Source organism: Hydractinia symbiolongicarpus, chromosome 2 (assembly GCF_029227915.1).
Source record: "Hydractinia symbiolongicarpus strain clone_291-10 chromosome 2, HSymV2.1, whole genome shotgun sequence".
NCBI classification, from domain to species: domain Eukaryota; kingdom Metazoa; phylum Cnidaria; class Hydrozoa; order Anthoathecata; family Hydractiniidae; genus Hydractinia; species Hydractinia symbiolongicarpus.
In genome coordinates, this window is record NC_079876.1 from 17,784,045 (window position 1) to 17,803,370 (window position 19,326).

At 38.8% G+C, this 19,326-nt stretch overlaps 6 non-coding genes across 6 annotated transcripts; all 6 read left to right on the forward strand.

Moving 5' to 3' along the window:
• The first annotated feature begins 11,391 nt into the window (after nucleotides 1-11,391).
• On the forward strand, nucleotides 11,392-11,463 carry Trnag-ucc (transfer RNA glycine (anticodon UCC)). Its single transcript has one exon. It is a non-coding gene; the product is annotated as a tRNA-Gly (tRNA).
• An 873-nt stretch (nucleotides 11,464-12,336) lies between these two features.
• Nucleotides 12,337-12,408, forward strand: Trnag-ucc (transfer RNA glycine (anticodon UCC)). Its single transcript has one exon. It is a non-coding gene; the product is annotated as a tRNA-Gly (tRNA).
• A 3,082-nt stretch (nucleotides 12,409-15,490) lies between these two features.
• On the forward strand, nucleotides 15,491-15,562 carry Trnag-ucc (transfer RNA glycine (anticodon UCC)). The gene has a single exon. It is a non-coding gene; the product is annotated as a tRNA-Gly (tRNA).
• A 205-nt stretch (nucleotides 15,563-15,767) lies between these two features.
• Nucleotides 15,768-15,839, forward strand: Trnag-ucc (transfer RNA glycine (anticodon UCC)). The gene has a single exon. It is a non-coding gene; the product is annotated as a tRNA-Gly (tRNA).
• Nucleotides 15,840-16,321: 482 nt separating this feature from the next.
• Nucleotides 16,322-16,393, forward strand: Trnag-ucc (transfer RNA glycine (anticodon UCC)). Its single transcript has one exon. It is a non-coding gene; the product is annotated as a tRNA-Gly (tRNA).
• Nucleotides 16,394-17,709: 1,316 nt separating this feature from the next.
• On the forward strand, nucleotides 17,710-17,781 carry Trnag-ucc (transfer RNA glycine (anticodon UCC)). Its single transcript has one exon. It is a non-coding gene; the product is annotated as a tRNA-Gly (tRNA).
• Nucleotides 17,782-19,326: the final 1,545 nt, after the last annotated feature.

The following is a 19,326-nucleotide window of genomic DNA, read 5'->3' on the forward strand; positions in this document are numbered from 1 at the left end:
ATTTAATAGACTAGAACATGAAATCTAGCAGCCAAATGTGTCGGCCGGAAATCGAACCCGAATCTATTGCTTGGAAGGCAACAATGCTAACCTTTACACCACCGACGCTGACAGCAGAATTGTTGGAGTTAATGCAGGTAAGGTACATTCGTGATCAAAATAAGGGCATCTTTCGTGTTTTATGCATTTCCCTTGTGTCTTCACAACTTGAAAACATTAGCTGTCTAAATAAAATTTGCCCTCCTAATAACCTTCAAAGTAGAAACCACACGTACTCAAATTAATAGACTAGAATATGAAATCTAGCAGCCAAATGCGTCAAATTGGAGGTGAACCAGGATCTATTGCTTGGAAGACAAAAATGCTATCTTTTACACCACCGACTCTGACAGCAGAATTGTTGGAGTTAATGCAGGTAAGGTACTTTTGCAATCAAAATAAGGGCATCTTTCGAATTATATGCATTTCCCATGTGTCTTTACAACTTGAAAACATTAACTGCCCAAACAAAATTTGCCCTCCTAATCACCTTCAAAGTAGAAACCACACGTACTCAAATTAATAGGCTAGAGCGTGTAATCTAGCAGCCAAATGCGTCCGCAGGGAATCGAACCCGGATCTATTGTTTGGAAAGCAACAATGCTAACCTTTACACCACCGACGCTGACAAAAGAATTGTTGGAGTTATTGCAGGTAAGGTACTTTGGAAATCAAAGTAAGGGCATCTTTCTTACTATATCCATTTCCCTTATGCCTTCACAACTTGAAAGCATTAACTGGCAAACACGTACTAAATTTAATAGACTAGAATATGAAATCTAGCATCCAAATGCGTCAAATTGGAAGTGAACCAGGATCTATTGCTTGGAAGACAAAAATGCTATCTTTTACACCACCGACTGTGACAGCAGAATTGTTGGTGTTAATGCAGGTAAGGTACTTTTGCAATCAAGATAAGGGCATCTTTCGAATTATATGCATTTCCCGTGTGTCTTTACAACTTGAATACATTAACTGGAAAAAACAAGTTGCCATCCTAATCATCTTCAAAGTAGGAACCACAAGAACTGAATTTAATAGACATTGAGTGAACATTATTAAGAAAACATTAAGTGTCAAATAAAATTTGCCCTCCTAATCATCTTCAAAGAAGAAACCACACGTACTGAATTTAATAGACTAGAAAATGAAATCTAGCAGCCAAATGCGTCAAATTGGAAGTGAAGCAGGATGTATTGCTTGGAAGACAAAAATGCTATCTTTTACACCACCGACTTTGACAGCAGAATTGTTGGAGTTAATGCAGGTAAGGTACTTTTGCAATCAAAATAAGGGCATCTTTCGAATTATATGCATTTCCCTTGTGTCTTCACAACTTGAAAACATTAAGTGTCAAAAAAAATTGCCCTCCTAATCATCTTTTAAGTAGGAACCACAAGAACTGAATTTAATAGACTAGAACATGAAATCTAGCAGCCAAATGTGTCGGCCAGGAATCGAAACCGGATCTATTGCTTGGAAGGCTACAATACTAACCTTTACACCACCAACGCTGGCAGCAGAATTGTTGGAGTTATTGCAGGTAAGGTACTTTCGCGATCAAAATAAGGGCATCTTTCGTATTATATGCACTTCCCTTGTGTCTTTACAACTTGAAAACATTAAGTGTCAAATAAAATTTGCCCTCCTAATCATCATCAAAGAAGAAACCACACGTACTGAATTTAATAGACTAGAAAATGAAATCTAGCAGCCAAATGCGTCAAATTGGAAGTGAAGCAGGATGTATTGCTTGGAAGACAAAAATGCTATCTTTTACACCACCGACTCTGACAGCAGAATTGTTGGAGTTAATGCAGGTAAGGTACTTTTGCAATCAAAATAAGGGCATCTTTCGAATTATATGCATTTCCCTTGTGTCTTCACAACTTGAAAACATTAAGTGTCAAAAAAAATTGCCCTCCTAATCATCTTTTAAGTAGGAACCACAAGAACTGAATTTAATAGACCAGAACATGAAATCTAGCAGCCAAATGTGTCGGCCGGAAATCGAACCCGAATCTATTGCTTGGAAGGCAACAATGCTAACCTTTACACCACCGACGCTGACAGAAGAATTGTTGGAGTTATTACAGGTAAGGTACATTCGTGATCAAAATAAGGGCATCTTTCGTGTTTTATGCATTTCCCTTGTGTCTTCACAACTTGAAAACATTAACTGTCTAAATAAAATTTGCCCTCCTAATCACCTTCAAAGTGGAAACCACACGTACTCAATTTAATAGACTAGAACATGTAATCTAGCAGCTAAATGCGTCCACCGGGAATCGAACCCGGATCTATTGTTTGGAAAGCAACGATGCTCACCCTTACACCACCGACGCTGACGAAAGAATTGTTGGAGTTATTTCAGGTAAGGTCATTTCGCGATCAAAATAAGGGCATCTTTCGTATTTTATGCATTTCCCTTGTGTCTTCACAACTTGAAAACATTATGTGTCACAAAAAATTTGTCCTCCTAATCATCTTTTAAGTAGGAACCACAAGAACTGAATTTAATAGACTAGAACATGAAATCTAGCAGCCAAATGGGTCGGCCAGGAATCGAAACCAGATCTATTGCTTGGAAGGCAACAATACTAACCTTTACACCACCGACGCTAGCAGCAGAATTGTTGGAGTTATTGCAGGTAAGGTACTTTCGCGATCAAAATAAGGGCATCTTTCGAATTATATGCATTTCCCGTGTGTCTTTACAACTTGAATACATTAACTGGAAAAAACAAGTTGCCCTCCTAATCATCTTCAAAGTAGGAACCACAAGAACTGAATTTAATAGACTAGAACATGAAATCTAGCAGCCAAATGAGTCGGCCAGGAATCGAAACCGGATCTATTGCTTGGAAGGCTACAATACTAACCTTTACACCACCAACGCTGGCAGCAGAATTGTTGGAGTTATTGCAGGTAAGGTACTTTTGCGATCAAAATAAGGGCATCTTTCGTATTATATGCACTTCCCTTGTGTCTTCACAACTTGAAAACATTAAGTGTCAAATAAAATTTGCCCTCGTAATCATCTTCAAAGAAGAAACCACACGTACTGAATTTAATAGACTAGAAAATGAAATCTAGCAGCCAAATGCGTCAAATTGGAAGTGAAGCAGGATGTATTGCTTGGAAGACAAAAATGCTATCTTTTACACCACCGACTTTGACAGCAGAATTGTTGGAGTTAATGCAGGTAAGGTACTTTTGCCATCAAAATAAGGGCATCTTTCGAATTATATGCATTTCCCTTGTGTCTTCACAACTTGAAAACATTAAGTGTCCAAAAAAATTTGCCCTCCTAATCATCTTTTAAGTAGGAACCACAAGAACTGAATTTAATAGACTAGAACATGAAATCTAGCAGCCAAATGTGTCGGCCGGAAATCGAACCCGAATCTATTGCTTGGAAGGCAACAATGCTAACCTTTACACCACCGACGCTGACAGCAGAATTGTTGGAGTTATTGCAGGTAAGGTACATTCGTGATCAAAATAAGGGCATCTTTCGCGTTTTATGCATTTCCCTTGTGTCTTCACAACTTGAAAACATTAACTGTCTAAATAAAATTTGCCCTCCTAATCACCTTCAAAGTGGAAACCACACGTACTCAATTTAATAGACTAGAACATGTAATCTAGCAGCTAAATGCGTCCACCGGGAATCGAACCCGGATCTATTGTTTGGAAAGCAACGATGCTCACCTTTACACCACCGACGCTGACGAAAGAATTGTTGGAGTTATTTCAGGTAAGGTCATTTCGCGATCAAAATAAGGGCATCTTTCGTATTTTATGCATTTCCCTTGTGTCTTCACAACTTGAAAACATTATGTGTCACAAAAAATTTGTCCTCCTAATCATCTTTTAAGTAGGAACCACAAGAACTGAATTTAATAGACTAGAACATGAAATCTAGCAGCCAAATGGGTCGGCCAGGAATCGAAACCAGATCTATTGCTTGGAAGGCAACAATACTAACCTTTACACCACCGACGCTAGCAGCAGAATTGTTGGAGTTATTGCAGGTAAGGTACTTTCGCGATCAAAATAAGGGCATCTTTCGTATTATATGCACTTCCCTTGTGTCTTCACAACTTGAAAACATTAATTGTCAAATAAAATTTGTCCTCCTAATCATCTTCAAAGAAAAAACCACACGTACTGAATTTAATAGACTAGAAAATGAAATCTAGCAGCCAAATGCGTCAAATTGAAAGTGAACCAGGATCTATTGCTTGGAAGACAAAAATGCTATCTTTTACACCACCGACTCTGACAGCAGAATTGTTGGAGTTAATGCAGGTAAGGCACTTTTGCAATCAAAATAAGGGCATCTTTCGAATTATATGCATTTCCCTTGTGTCTTCACAACGTGAAAACATTAAGTGTCAAAAAAAATTGCCCTCCTAATCATCTTTTAAGTAGGAACCACAAGAACTGAATTTAATAAACTAGAACATGAAATCTAGCAGCCAAATGTGTCGGCCGGAAATCGAACCCGAATCTATTGCTTAGAAGGCAACAATGCTAACCTTTACACCACCGACGCTGACAGCAGAATTGTTGGAGTTATTGCAGGTAAGGTACTTTCGTGATCAAAATAAGGGCATCTTTCGTGTTTTATGCATTTCCCTTGTGTCCTCACAACTTGAAAACATTAACTGTCCAAAGAAAATTTGTCCTCCTAATCACCTTCAAAGTAGAAACCACACGTACTCAAATTAATAGGCTAGAACATGTAATCTAGCAGCCAAATGCGTCCGCCAGGAATCGAACCCGGATCTATTGTTTGGAAAGCAACAATGCTAACCTTTACACCACCGACGCTGACAAAAGAATTGTTGGAGTTATTGCAGGTAAGGTACTTTGGAAATCAAAGTAAGGGCATCTTTCATACTATATGCATTTCCCTTATGCCTTCACAACTTGAAAGCATTAACTGGCAAAAGCAATTTGCCCTCCTAATCATCTTCAAAGAAAAAACCATACGTACTAAATTTAATAGACTAGAATATGAAATCTAGCAGCCAAATGCGTCAAATTGGAAGGGAACCAGGATCTATTGCTTGGAAGACAAAAATGCTATCTTTTACACCACCGACTCTGACAGCAGAATTGTTGGAGTTAATGCAGGTAAGGTACTTTTGCAATCAAAATAAGGGCATCTTTCGAATTATATGCATTTCCCGTGTGTCTTTACAACTTGAAAACATTAACTGCCCAAACAAAATTTGCCCTCCTAATCACCTTCAAAGTAGAAACCACACGTACTCAAATTAATAGGCCAGAACGTGTAATCTAGCAGCCAAATGCGTCCGCCGGGAATCGAACCCGGATCTATTGTTTGGAAAGCAACAATGCTAACCTTTACACCACCGACGCTGACAATAGAATTGTTGGAGTTATTGCAGGTAAGGTACTTTGGAAATCAAAGTAAGGGCATCTTTCTTACTATATGCATTTCCCTTATGCCTTCACAACTTGAAAGCATTAACTGGCAAACACGTACTAAATTTAATAGACTAGAATATGAAATCTAGCAGCCAAATGCGTCAAATTGGAAGTGAACCAGGATCTATTGCTTGCAAGACAAAAATGCTATCTTTTACACCACCGACTCTGACAGCAGAATTGTGGGAGTTAATGCAGGTAAGGTACTTTTGCAATCAAGATAAGGGCATCTTTCGAATTATATGCATTTCCCGTGTGTCTTTACAACTTGAATACATTAACTGGAAAAAACAAGTTGCCCTCCTAATCATCTTCAAAGTAGGAACCACAAGAACTGAATTTAGTAGACTAGAACATGAAATCTAGCAGCCAAATGAGTCGGCCAGGAATCGAAACCGGATCTATTGCTTGGAAGGCAACAATACTAACCTTTACACCACCGACGCTGGCAGCAGAATTGTTGGAGTTATTGCAGGTAAGGTACTTTTGCGATCAAAATAAGGGCATCTTTCGTATTATATGCACTTCCCTTGTGTCTTCACAACTTGAAAACATTAAGTGTCAAATAAAATTTGCCCTCGTAATCATCTTCAAAGAAGAAACCACACGTACTGAATTTAATAGACTAGAAAATGAAATCTAGCAGCCAAATGCGTCAAATTGGAAGTGAAGCAGGATGTATTGCTTGGAAGACAAAAATGCTATCTTTTACACCACCGACTTTGACAGCAGAATTGTTGGAGTTAATGCAGGTAAGGTACTTTTGCCATCAAAATAAGGGCATCTTTCGAATTATATGCATTTCCCTTGTGTCTTCACAACTTGAAAACATTAAGTGTCAAAAAAAATTTGCCCTCCTAATCATCTTTTAAGTAGGAACCACAAGAACTGAATTTAATAGACTAGAACATGAAATCTAGCAGCCAAATGTGTCGGCCGGAAATCGAACCCGAATCTATTGCTTGGAAGGCAACAATGCTAACCTTTACACCACCGACGCTGACAGCAGAATTGTTGGAGTTATTGCAGGTAAGGTACATTCGTGATCAAAATAAGGGCATCTTTCGCGTTTTATGCATTTCCCTTGTGTCTTCACAACTTGAAAACATTAACTGTCTAAATAAAATTTGCCCTCCTAATCCCCTTCAAAGTGGAAACCACACGTACTCAATTTAATAGACTAGAACATGTAATCTAGCAGCTAAATGCGTCCACCGGGAATCGAACCCGGATCTATTGTTTGGAAAGCAACGATGCTCACCTTTACACCACCGACGCTGACGAAAGAATTGTTGGAGTTATTTCAGGTAAGGTCATTTCGCGATCAAAATAAGGGCATCTTTCGTATTTTATGCATTTCCCTTGTGTCTTCACAACTTGAAAACATTATGTGTCACAAAAAATTTGTCCTCCTAATCATCTTTTAAGTAGGAACCACAAGAACTGAATTTAATAGACTAGAACATGAAATCTAGCAGCCAAATGGGTCGGCCAGGAATCGAAACCAGATCTATTGCTTGGAAGGCAACAATACTAACCTTTACACCACCGACGCTAGCAGCAGAATTGTTGGAGTTATTGCAGGTAAGGTACTTTCGCGATCAAAATAAGGGCATCTTTCGTATTATATGCACTTCCCTTGTGTCTTCACAACTTGAAAACATTAATTGTCAAATAAAATTTGTCCTCCTAATCATCTTCAAAGAAAAAACCACACGTACTGAATTTAATAGACTAGAAAATGAAATCTAGCAGCCAAATGCGTCAAATTGAAAGTGAACCAGGATCTATTGCTTGGAAGACAAAAATGCTATCTTTTACACCACCGACTCTGACAGCAGAATTGTTGGAGTTAATGCAGGTAAGGCACTTTTGCAATCAAAATAAGGGCATCTTTCGAATTATATGCATTTCCCTTGTGTCTTCACAACGTGAAAACATTAAGTGTCAAAAAAAATTGCCCTCCTAATCATCTTTTAAGTAGGAACCACAAGAACTGAATTTAATAGACTAGAACATGAAATCTAGCAGCCAAATGTGTCGGCCGGAAATCGAACCCGAATCTATTGCTTAGAAGGCAACAATGCTAACCTTTACACCACCGACGCTGACAGCAGAATTGTTGGAGTTATTGCAGGTAAGGTACTTTCGTGATCAAAATAAGGGCATCTTTCGTGTTTTATGCATTTCCCTTGTGTCCTCACAACTTGAAAACATTAACTGTCCAAAGAAAATTTGTCCTCCTAATCACCTTCAAAGTAGAAACCACACGTACTCAAATTAATAGGCTAGAACATGTAATCTAGCAGCCAAATGCGTCCGCCAGGAATCGAACCCGGATCTATTGTTTGGAAAGCAACAATGCTAACCTTTACACCACCGACGCTGACAAAAGAATTGTTGGAGTTATTGCAGGTAAGGTACTTTGGAAATCAAAGTAAGGGCATCTTTCATACTATATGCATTTCCCTTATGCCTTCACAACTTGAAAGCATTAACTGGCAAAAGCAATTTGCCCTCCTAATCATCTTCAAAGAAAAAACCATACGTACTAAATTTAATAGACTAGAATATGAAATCTAGCAGCCAAATGCGTCAAATTGGAAGGGAACCAGGATCTATTGCTTGGAAGACAAAAATGCTATCTTTTACACCACCGACTCTGACAGCAGAATTGTTGGAGTTAATGCAGGTAAGGTACTTTTGCAATCAAAATAAGGGCATCTTTCGAATTATATGCATTTCCCGTGTGTCTTTACAACTTGAAAACATTAACTGCCCAAACAAAATTTGCCCTCCTAATCACCTTCAAAGTAGAAACCACACGTACTCAAATTAATAGGCCAGAACGTGTAATCTAGCAGCCAAATGCGTCCGCCGGGAATCGAACCCGGATCTATTGTTTGGAAAGCAACAATGCTAACCTTTACACCACCGACGCTGACAATAGAATTGTTGGAGTTATTGCAGGTAAGGTACTTTGGAAATCAAAGTAAGGGCATCTTTCTTACTATATGCATTTCCCTTATGCCTTCACAACTTGAAAGCATTAACTGGCAAACACGTACTAAATTTAATAGACTAGAATATGAAATCTAGCAGCCAAATGCGTCAAATTGGAAGTGAACCAGGATCTATTGCTTGCAAGACAAAAATGCTATCTTTTACACCACCGACTCTGACAGCAGAATTGTGGGAGTTAATGCAGGTAAGGTACTTTTGCAATCAAGATAAGGGCATCTTTCGAATTATATGCATTTCCCGTGTGTCTTTACAACTTGAATACATTAACTGGAAAAAACAAGTTGCCCTCCTAATCATCTTCAAAGTAGGAACCACAAGAACTGAATTTAGTAGACTAGAACATGAAATCTAGCAGCCAAATGAGTCGGCCAGGAATCGAAACCGGATCTATTGCTTGGAAGGCAACAATACTAACCTTTACACCACCGACGCTGGCAGCAGAATTGTTGGAGTTATTGCAGGTAAGGTACTTTCGCGATCAAAATAAGGGCATCTTTCGTATTATATGCATTTCCCTTGTGTCTTCACAACTTGAAAACATTAAGTGTCAAAAAAAATTTGCCCTCCTAATCATCTTTTAAGTAGGAACCACAAGAACTGAATTGAATAGACTAGAACATGAAATCTAGCAGCCAAATGTGTCGGCCGGAAATCGAACCCGAATCTATTGCTTGGAAGGCAACAATGTTAAACTTTACACCACCGACGCTGACAGTAGAATTGTTGGAGTTATTGCAGGTAAGGTACTTTGGTTAGCATTGTTGCCTTCGAAGCAATAGATCCGGTTTCGATTCCCGGCCGATGCATTTGGCTGCTAGATTTCATGTTCTAGTCTATTAAATTCAGTTCTTGTGGTTCCTACTTAAAAGATGATTAGGAGGACAAATTTTATTTGACACTTAATGTTTTCAAGTTGTGAAGACACAAGGAAAGTGTATATAATTCGAAAGATGCCCTTATTTTGATTGCAAAAGTACCTTACCTGCATTAACTCCAACAATTCTACTGTCAGAGTCGGTGGTGTAAAAGATAGCATTTTTGTCTTCCAAGCAATAGATCCTGTTTCACTTCCAATTTGACGCATTTGGCTGCTAGATTTCATGCTCTAGTCTATTAAATTCAGTTCTTGTGGTTCCTACCTAAAAGATGATTAGGAGGGAAAAATTTTTTCGACACTTAATGTTTTCAAGTTGTGAAGACACAAGGGAAATGCATATAATTCGAAAGATGCCCTTATTTTGATTGCAAAAGTACCTTACCTGCATTAACTCCAACAATTCTGCTGTCAGAGTCGGTGGTGTAAAAGATAGCATTTTTGTCTTCCAAGCAATAGATCCTAGTTCACTTCCAATTTGACGCATTTGGCTGCTAGATTTCATTTTCTAGTCTATTAAATTCAGTACGTGTGGTTTCTTCTTTGAAGATGATTAGGAGGACAAATTTTATTTGACACTTAATGTTTTAAAGTTGTGAAGACACAAGGGAAGTGCATATAATACGAAAGATGCCCTTATTTTGATCGCGAAAGTACCTTACCTGCAATAACTCCAACAATTCTGCTGCCAGCGTCGGTGGTGTAAAGGTTAGCATTGTTGCTTTCCAAACAATAGGTCTGGTTTCGATTCCTGGCCGACCCATTTGGCTGCTAGATATCATGTTCTAGTCTATTAAATTCAGTTCTTGTGGTTCCTACTTAAAAGATGATTAGGAGGACAATTTTTTTGTGACACTTAATGTTTTCAAGTTGTGAAGACACAAGGGAAATGCATATAATACGTCTATTAAATTCAGTTCTTGTGGTTCCTACTTAAAAGATGATTAGGAGGGCAATTTTTTTTTGACACTTAATGTTTTCAAGTTGTGAAGACACAAGGGAAATGCATATAATTCGAAAGATGCCCTTATTTTGATTGCGAAAGTACCTTACCTGCAATAACTCCAACAATTCTGCTGCCAGCGTCGGTGGTGTAAAGGTTAGTATTGTTGCCTTCCAAGCAATAGATCCGGTTTCGATTCCTGGCCGACTCATTCGGCTGCTAGGATTCATGTTCCAGCCTATTAAATTCAGTTCTTGTGGTTCCTATATAAAAGATGATTAGTTGTGAAGACACAAGGGAAATGCATATAATACGTCTATTAAATTCAGTTCTTGTGGTTCCTACTTAAAAGATGATTAGGAGGGCAATTTTTTTTTGACACTTAATGTTTTCAAGTTGTGAAGACACAAGGGCAATGCATATAATTCGAAAGATGCCCTTTTTTTGATTGCGAAAGTACCTTACCTGCAATAACTCCAACAATTCTGCTGCCAGCGTCGGTGGTGTAAAGGTTAGTATTGTTGCCTTCCAAGCAATAGATAAGGGTTCGATTCCCGGCTGACACATTTGGCCGCTAGATTTCATGTTCTAGTCTATTAAATTCAGTTCTTGTGGTTTCTACCTAAAAGATAATTAGCAGGACAAATTTTTTTTGACACTTATTGTTTTCAAGTTGTGAATACACAAGGGAAATGCATATAATACGAAAGATGCCCTTATTTTGATCGCGAAAGTACCTTACCTGTCACAACTCCAACAATTATGCTGTCAGCGTCGGTGGTGTAAAGGTTAGTATTGTTGCCTTCCAAGCAATAGATCCGGGTTCGATTCCCAGTTGACGCATTTGGCTGCTAGATGTCATGTTATAGTCTATTAAATTCTGTACGTGTGCGTTATCCTTTGTAGATGATTAGGAGGGCAACTTGTTTTTGCCAGCTAATGTTTTCAAGTTGTGCAGACATTAGGGAAATGCATATAATACGAAAGATGTCTTTACTTTGATCGCAAAAATACCTTACCAGCGATAACTCCAACAATTCTGCTGTCAGCGTCGGTGGTGTAAAGGTTAGCATTGTTGCCTTCCAAACAATAGATCCGGGTTCGATTCCCGGCCGACGCATTTGGCTGCTAGATTACATGTTCTAGTCTATTAATTTCAGTACGTGTGGTTTCTTCTTTGAAGATGATTAGGAGGACAAATTTTATTTGACACTTAATGTTTTAAAGTTGTGAAGACACAAGGGAAGTGCATATAATACGAAAGATGCCCTTATTTTGATCGCGAAAGTACCTTACCTGCAATAACTCCAACAATTCTGCTGCCAGCGTCGGTGGTGTAAAGGTTAGCATTGTTGCTTTCCAAACAATAGGTCTGGTTTCGATTCCTGGCCGACCCATTTGGCTGCTAGATTTCATGTTCTAGTCTATTAAATTCAGTTCTTGTGGTTCCTACTTAAAAGATGATTAGGAGGACAATTTTTTTGTGACACTTAATGTTTTCAAGTTGTGAAGACACAAGGGAAATGCATATAATACGTCTATTAAATTCAGTTCTTGTGGTTCCTACTTAAAAGATGATTAGGAGGGCAATTTTTTTTTGACACTTAATGTTTTCAAGTTGTGAAGACACAAGGGAAATGCATATAATTCGAAAGATGCCCTTATTTTGATTGCGAAAGTACCTTACCTGTCACAACTCCAACAATTATGCTGTCAGCGTCGGTGGTGTAAAGGTTAGTATTGTTGCCTTCCAAGCAATAGATCCGGGTTCGATTCCCAGTTGACGCATTTGGCTGCTAGATGTCATGTTATAGTCTATTAAATTCTGTACGTGTGCGTTATCCTTTGTAGATGATTAGGAGGGCAACTTGTTTTTGCCAGCTAATGTTTTCAAGTTGTGCAGACATTAGGGAAATGCATATAATACGAAAGATGTCTTTACTTTGATCGCAAAAATACCTTACCAGCGATAACTCCAACAATTCTGCTGTCAGCGTCGGTGGTGTAAAGGTTAGCATTGTTGCCTTCCAAACAATAGATCCGGGTTCGATTCCCGGCCGACGCATTTGGCTGCTAGATTACATGTTCTAGTCTATTAATTTCAGTACGTGTGGTTTCTTCTTTGAAGATGATTAGGAGGACAAATTTTATTTGACACTTAATGTTTTAAAGTTGTGAAGACACAAGGGAAGTGCATATAATACGAAAGATGCCCTTATTTTGATCGCGAAAGTACCTTACCTGCAATAACTCCAACAATTCTGCTGCCAGCGTCGGTGGTGTAAAGGTTAGCATTGTTGCTTTCCAAACAATAGGTCTGGTTTCGATTCCTGGCCGACCCATTTGGCTGCTAGATTTCATGTTCTAGTCTATTAAATTCAGTTCTTGTGGTTCCTACTTAAAAGATGATTAGGAGGACAATTTTTTTGTGACACTTAATGTTTTCAAGTTGTGAAGACACAAGGGAAATGCATATAATACGTCTATTAAATTCAGTTCTTGTGGTTCCTACTTAAAAGATGATTAGGAGGGCAATTTTTTTTTGACACTTAATGTTTTCAAGTTGTGAAGACACAAAGGAAATGCATATAATTCGAAAGATGCCCTTATTTTGATTGCGAAAGTACCTTACCTGCAATAACTCCAACAATTCTGCTGCCAGCGTCGGTGGTGTAAAGGTTAGTATTGTTGCCTTCCAAGCAATAGATCCGGTTTCGATTCCTGGCCGACTCATTCGGCTGCTAGGATTCATGTTCCAGCCTATTAAATTCAGTTCTTGTGGTTCCTATATAAAAGATGATTAGTTGTGAAGACACAAGGGAAATGCATATAATACGTCTATTAAATTCAGTTGTTGTGGTTCCTACTTAAAAGATGATTAGGAGGGCAATTTTTTTTTGACACTTAATGTTTTCAAGTTGTGAAGACACAAGGGCAATGCATATAATTCGAAAGATGCCCTTTTTTTGATTGCGAAAGTACCTTACCTGCAATAACTCCAACAATTCTGCTGCCAGCGTCGGTGGTGTAAAGGTTAGTATTGTTGCCTTCCAAGCAATAGATAAGGGTTCAATTCCCGGCTGACACATTTGGTCGCTAGATTTCATGTTCTAGTCTATTAAATTCAGTTCTTGTGGTTTCTACCTAAAAGATAATTAGCAGGACAAATTTTTTTTGACACTTAATGTTTTCAAGTTGTGAATACACAAGGGAAATGCATATAATACGAAAGATGCCCTTATTTTGATCGCGAAAGTACCTTACCTGTCACAACTCCAACAATTATGCTGTCAGCGTCGGTGGTGTAAAGGTTAGTATTGTTGCCTTCCAAGCAATAGATCCGGGTTCGATTCCCAGTTGACGCATTTGGCTGCTAGATGTGATGTTATAGTCTATTAAATTCTGTACGTGTGCGTTATCCTTTGTAGATGATTAGGAGGGCAACTTGTTTTTGCCAGCTAATGTTTTCAAGTTGTGCAGACATTAGGGAAATGCATATAATACGAAAGATGTCTTTACTTTGATCGCAAAAATACCTTACCAGCGATAACTCCAACAATTCTGCTGTCAGCGTCGGTGGTGTAAAGGTTAGCATTGTTGCCTTCCAAACAATAGATCCGGGCTCGATTCCCGGCCGACGCATTTGGCTGCTAGATTACATGTTCTAGTCTATTAATTTCAGTACGTGTGGTTTCTTCTTTGAAGATGATTAGGAGGACAAATTTTATTTGACACTTAATGTTTTAAAGTTGTGAAGACACAAGGGAAGTGCATATAATACGAAAGATGCCCTTATTTTGATCGCGAAAGTACCTTACCTGCAATAACTCCAACAATTCTGCTGCCAGCGTCGGTGGTGTAAAGGTTAGCATTGTTGCTTTCCAAACAATAGGTCTGGTTTCGATTCCTGGCCGACCCATTTGGCTGCTAGATTTCATGTTCTAGTCTATTAAATTCAGTTCTTGTGGTTCCTACTTAAAAGATGATTAGGAGGACAATTTTTTTGTGACACTTAATGTTTTCAAGTTGTGAAGACACAAGGGAAATGCATATAATACGTCTATTAAATTCAGTTCTTGTGGTTCCTACTTAAAAGATGATTAGGAGGGCAATTTTTTTTTGACACTTAATGTTTTCAAGTTGTGAAGACACAAAGGAAATGCATATAATTCGAAAGATGCCCTTATTTTGATTGCGAAAGTACCTTACCTGCAATAACTCCAACAATTCTGCTGCCAGCGTCGGTGGTGTAAAGGTTAGTATTGTTGCCTTCCAAGCAATAGATCCGGTTTCGATTCCTGGCCGACTCATTCGGCTGCTAGGATTCATGTTGCAGCCTATTAAATTCAGTTCTTGTGGTTCCTATATAAAAGATGATTAGTTGTGAAGACACAAGAGAAATGCATATACTACGTCTATTAAATTCAGTTCTTGTGGTTCCTACTTAAAAGATGATTAGGAGGGCAATTTTTTTTTGACACTTAATGTTTTCAAGTTGTGAAGACACAAGGGAAATGCATATAATTCGAAAGATGCCCTTATTTTGATTGCGAAAGTACCTTACCTGCAATAACTCCAACAATTCTGCTGCCAGCGTCGGTGGTGTAAAGGTTAGTATTGTTGCCTTCCAAGCAATAGATAAGGGTTCGATTCCCGGCTGACACATTTGGCCGCTAGATTTCATGTTCTAGTCTATTAAATTCAGTTCTTGTGGTTTCTACCAAAAAGATAATTAGCTGGACAAATTTTTTTTGACACTTAATGTTTTCAAGTTGTGAATACACAAGGGAAATGCATATAATACGAATGATGCCCTTATTTTGATCGCGAAAGTACCTTACCTGTCACAACTCCAACAATTATGCTGTCAGCGTCGGTGGTGTAAAGGTTAGTATTGTTGCCTTCCAAGCAATAGATCCGGGTTCGATTCCCAGTTGACGCATTTGGCTGCTAGATGTGATGTTATAGTCTATTAAATTCTGTACGTGTGCGTTATCCTTTGTAGATGATTAGGAGGGCAACTTGTTTTTGCCAGCTAATGTTCTCAAGTTGTGCAGACATTAGGGAAATGCATATAATACGAAAGATGTCTTTACTTTGATCGCAAAAATACCTTACCAGCGATAACTCCAACAATTCTGCTGTCAGCGTCGGTGGTGTAAAGGTTAGCATTGTTGCCTTCCAAACAATAGATCCGGGTTCGATTCCCGGCCGACGCATTTGGCTGCTAGATTACATGTTCTAGTCTATTAATTTCTGTACGTGTGCGTTATCCTTTGTAGATGGTTAGGAGGGCAACTTGTTTTTGCCAGCTAATGTCTTCAAGTTGTGAAGACATTAGGGAAATGCATATAATATGAAAGATGTCTTTACTTTGATCGCGAAAATACCTTACCAGCGATAACTCCAACAATTCTGCTGAAAGCGTCGGTGGTGTAAAGGTTAGCATTGTTGCCTTCCATGCAATAGATCCGGGTTCGATTCCCGGCCGACGCATTTGGCTGCTAGATTACATGTTCTAGTCTATTAAATTCCGTACGTGTGGTTTCTACTTTAAGAGTGATTAGGAGGGCAAATTTTTTTTGACACTTAATGTTTTCAAGTTGTGAATACACAAGGGAAATGCATATAATACGAAAGATTCCCTTATTTTGATCGCGAAAGTACCTTACCTGTCACAACTCCAACAATTATGCTGTCAGCGTCGGTGGTGTAAAGGTTAGTATTGTTGCCTTCCGAGCAAGTGATCCGGGTTCGATTCCCGGCCGTCGCATTTGGCTGTTAGATTTCATGTTCTAGTCTATTAAATTCAGTTCTTGTGGTTCCTACTTAGAAGATGATTAGGAGGACAAATTTTTTTTGACACTTAATGTTTTCAAGTTTAGAAGACACAAGGTAAATGCATATAATACGAAAGATGTACTTACTTTGATCGCGAAAATACCTTACCTGCAATAACTCCAACAATTCTGCTGTCAGTGTCGGTGGTGTAAAGGTTAGCATTGTTGCCTTCCAAGCAATAGATCCGGGTTCGATTCCCGGCGGACGCATTTGGCCGCTAGATTACATGTTCTAGTCTATTAAATTCCGTACGTTTGGTTTCTGCTTTGAAGGTGATTAGGAGGGCAATTTTTTTTGGACAGTTAATGTTTTCAAGTTGTGAAGACACAAAAGAAATGCATGTAATACGAAAGATGCCCTTATCTTGATTTCGAAAGTACCTTACCTGCAATAACGCCTACAATTCTGCTGCCACCGGCGGTGGTGTAAAGGTTAGTATTGTTGCCTTCCAAGCAATAGATCCGGTTTCGATTCCGGCCGACCCATCTGGCTGCTAGATTTGATATTCTAGTCTATTAAATTGTGTACGTGTGGGTTCTCCTTTGAAGATGGTTCTCGGAGGGCAACTTTATTTGGCCAGCTAATGTTTTAAAGTTGTGCAGACACAAAGGAAATGCATATTATACGAAAGATGTCCTTACTTTGATCGCGAAAATACCTTACCTGCAATAACTCCAACAATTCTGCTGTCAGCTTCGGTGGTTTAAAGGTTAGCATTGTGGCCTTCCAAGCAATAGATCCGGGTTCGATTCCCGGCGGACGCATTTGGCCGCTATATTACATGTTCTAGTCTATTAATTTCCGTACGTGTGGTTTCTGCTTTGAAGGTGATTAGGAGGGGAAATTTTGTTTGGACAGTTAATGTTTTAAAGTTGTGAAAACACAAGGGAAGTGCATATAATACGAAAGATGCCCTTATTTTGATCGCAACAGTACCTTACCTGTAATAACTCCAACAATTGTGCTGTCAGCGTCGGTGGTGTAAAGGTTAGTATTGTTGCATTCCGAGCAATAGATCCGGGTTCGATTCCCGGCGGACGCATTTGGCCGCTATATTACATGTTCTAGTCTATTAAATTCCGTACGTTTGGTTCCTGCTTTGAAGGTGATTAGGAGGGCAAATTTTTTTGGTCAGTTAATGTTTTCAAGTTGTGAAGACACAAAAGAAATGCATGTAACACGAAAGATGCCCTTATCTTGATCTCGAAAGTACCTTACCTGCAATAACGCCAACAATTCTGCTGCCACCGGCAGTGGTGTAAAGGTTAGTATTGTTGCCTTCCAAGCAATAGATCCGGTTTCCATTCCGGCCGACCCATCTGGCTGCTAGATTTGATATTCTAGTCTATTAAATTGTGTACGTGTGGGTTCTCCTTTGAAGATGGTTCTCGGAGGGCAACTTGTTTTGGCCAGCTAATGTTTTAAAGTTGTGCAGACACAAGGGAAGTGCATATAATACGAAAAATGTCCTTACTTTGATCGCGAAAATACCTTACCTGCAATAACTCCAACAATTCTGCTGTCAGCTTCGGTGGTTTAAAGGTTAGCATTGTTGCCTTCCAAGCAATAGATCCGGGTTCGAATCCCGGCGGAAGCATTTGGCCGCTATATTACATGTTCTAGTCTATTAAATTCCGTACGTGTGGTTTCTGCTTTGAAGGTGATTAGGAGGGGAAATTTTGTTTGGACAGTTAATGTTTTCAAGTTGTGAAAACACAAGGGAAGTGCATATAATACGAAAGATGCCCTTATTTTAATCGCGAAAGTACCTTACCTGCAATAACGCCAACACTTCTGCTGCCACCGACGGTGGTGTGAAGGTTAGTATTGTTGCCTTCCAAGCAATAGATCCGGTTTCGATTCCGGCCAACCCATTTGGCTGCTAGATTTGATGTTCTAGTCTATTAAATTGTGTACGTGTGGGTTCTCCTTTAAAGATGATTAGGAGGACAAATTTTTTTTGACACTTATTGTTTACAAGTTGTGAAGACACAAGGGAAATGCATATAATTCTAAAGATGCCCTTATTTTGATCGCGAAAGTACCTTACCTGTAATAACTCCAACAATTATGCTGTCAGCGTCGGTGGTGTAAAGGTTAGTATTGTTGCATTCCGAGCAATAGATACGGGTTCGATTCCCGGCCGATGATTATAGATTATAGATTACATGTTCTAGTCTATTAAATGGAGTACGTGTCGTTCTACTTTGAAGATGATTAGGAGGGCAAATTTTGTTTGGACAGTTAATGTTTTCAAGTTGTGAAGACACAAGGGAAATGCATATTATACGAAAGAAGCCCTTATTTTGATCGCGAAAATTCCTTACCTGCAATACCTACAACAATTCTGCTGTTAGCGTCGGTGGTGTAAAAGTTAACATTTTTGTCTTCCAACAATAGATCCTGGTTCACTTCCCAGTTGACGCATTTGGCTACTAGATTTGATGTTCTAGTCTATTAAATTCAGTTCTTGTGGTTCCTACTTAAAAGATGATTAGAAGGACAAATTTTTTTTGACAGTTAATGCTTTCAAGTTGTGAAGACACAAGGGAAATGCATATAATACGAAGGATGCCCTTATTTTGATCACGAAAGTGCCTTACCTGCAATACCTCCAACAATTCTGCTGTCAGCGTCGGTGTGTAAAAGTTAACATTTTTGTCTTCCAAGCAATAGATCCTGGTTCACTTCCCAGTTGACGCATTTGGCTGCTAGATATGATGTTCTAGTCTATTAAATTCTGTACGTGTGGGTTCTCCTTTGAAGATGATTAGGAGGGCAACTTGTTTTTGCCAACTAATGTTTTCAAGTTGTGAAGACATTAGGGAAATGCATATAATATGAAAGAAGCCCTTATTTTGATCGCGAAAAAACCTTACCTGCAATACCTCCAACAATTCCGCTGTCAGCGTCGGTGGTGTAAAAGTTAACATTTTTTTGTCTTCCAAGAAATAGATCCTGGTTCACTTCCCAGTTGACGCATTTGGCTGCTAGATTTGATGTTCTAGTCTATTAAATTCTGTACGTGTGGGTTCTCCTTTGAAGATGATTAGGAGGATAAATTTTTTTTGACACTTAATGTTTTCAAGTTGTGAAGACATTAGGGAAATGCATATAATACGAAAGATTCCTTTATTTTGAT